This window comes from Melanostigma gelatinosum, assembly GCF_949748355.1.
Source record: "Melanostigma gelatinosum genome assembly, chromosome: 9".
Lineage (NCBI taxonomy): Eukaryota > Metazoa > Chordata > Actinopteri > Perciformes > Zoarcidae > Melanostigma > Melanostigma gelatinosum.
Window position 1 is genome coordinate 1,851,155 of NC_136642.1, and position 2,307 is coordinate 1,853,461.

Below are 2,307 nucleotides of genomic sequence, written 5' to 3' on the forward strand. Positions count from 1 at the left end.
AGCCTCAGAGTCATATGCCTGATTTAAACAACGGTTTTGCTGGTAGAGACATCACGACTTCGCAAAATCTCCACCGTGTTCAACACACGTAACAGTGTTGTCTTCATTCAGCTCGTAGATTGATTCTAGATTGTTACATTTAATTTAGCTCAAAGACGGAAATGTTTAAGAGGTTTTCTCAGATTATGTGTAAAATCGAATAACTTTCTTCAGATTTGCGTTTAGATGAGCTTTGAAATAATGAATCTGTCTAAAAGAGATCAGAGGAACATTAAACAAGAATAAACGATAAAATAAGCAGTAAACATTTACAACAAATTCTCAACAAACAAAATAAATAAATATGACGTAAACACTATTATAATTTAGATAACGAGCTTCATGTATAATTTTGTAACTTAACTATTTACTTTAGTTTGAAATCAAATATCTCTTAAATAATTACGATTATGTTTAATGATTACGATGAGTCATAAAAACCTGTTTTTCTTTTTAAGTTATTAAAATCATTCGTTTTGAAGCACTGTCGTAGTTTAACGTGCAGCAACATTGTGAGTCTGTAATTAAGTTTGTTGAATCGAATAAAAGATAAAAATGATCTTTATATTAAAGAAGTTAAAGTTCTTCTGATAACTTTGAATGTCTAGTTTAATATGAGGAGCTTTGAAGATTACAACATGGAAACAGACATCGTTCATATCCTGTACATATTAACGACATGGATATCACATAATACTTCCTGTAACCTCATGAAAATGCTTTTATTTCATTTTGTGCACTCGCACTAAAAAGTCTCTGTGAGCATCTCTTGAAAATATCCTCTGTATCTTCAGAGATCTTCACCTTCAGAGTCCAGAACTACACCGAGGTGTTTCAGATGTCCCACGGTTTGAACATGTCGCTCCATCAAGTGAAACGGGCTCTGGATGTTTCCCTGAATGAAGCAGCTGGTTTCCATCATGTTCACATGATAAAAACTCTGCAGTGTGTGAAGACAGTTCTTTGTACATAGAATCAGATACTTGAAGACTAAACCCAGTTTGATGCGTGAGGAACGAATTCAAACTCTTCAGTAAGTCACTGAAACGTGTTGAAGACAAGAACGCTCTGAAGTGTTTTTTTACTTCATAGCTGTACGTTAAATTGAGATAGCCCTGCTGTTGGATTTCATTTTATTTCTGTATGTTGTTTCATATTCTCTCTGTTAGTTGAGACGAACCCTCTGCAGTGTAATGACTGCGTGGTTCCACTAGAGGGCAGTGTGACAGCAGAACACAGAGCACACCTTCAGTCCACAGCAGCTGACTCGTGTTTGTGTTCCAGCTCCACCTGTCCACACACCTGCTCAGCTTCAGCTCCTGATTGGCTGCTAAACAATAGGAACAATGACCGTAACACACTGGAACCTCCCACAATAACTCTGAACACAAACGCAGCGTGTTTGTTCTCATCGACACGCCGCCATTGTTGTGCACAGCAAAGAGCAAAGCTGCATGCTGTTGATAGCTTCCAGCTGTGATTTCTACCTGATCGTAATGGTTACAGGTGTTTCCACAGGTTTCTAATGCTTCTGTAGTTTGTACTGATGAGTAATGGAGAGAACTGTGGGTAGTTATTAGTAGAAAGTGTGTTTTAGTGAGTGAAGCAGAACTGCTCAGTAGAAACATGAGCTCGTCACTTTTCAATCACCAGTTTTTGTCTTTTGACAAGTGGAAAGAAAGTGGAAAAGAAAGTCATGATGTGAGAATGACGTCAGTGCATTGAGAGAAAAAATGTTGAGTTCGAATTCTTTAATTCTTAAAACATTAACGTTACACTTTCCCCTCTAAATATTGCACTTCAACTGTACAAATATCTTGACGATCGTGTGTTATTATACTTGATAATGTGTAATACTACACTATTAATATGCACTAATATAATATAATATTAATGTAATATAAATATAAAATTATAGTAATATAATATATTAATTACATATACAGTATATAAAGTGATTCATGTACATTTGTGAATGGAACGGGTTTAATATCCACAATATAACTTTCATATGAAGTATTTTCTTTATTTCATTGATGAATGATAACATTATTATTGTGTTTAAATGACAATTGTCATAAAGTTATGATGGTACACACTCCGGTACAGTAGGGGGCGGTATGCACCTTAAACGTTGGTTGATAGTCCGCCATTAAACTAAAAGAAGAACAAGAGACGTCATCAGTCCTTCATCCAATCAGTGGAGTTGGCTCCGCATTAGTCCCTGCCCTTCAGAGAAACCACCATCAGGAAGTTAAAATGAGGAGA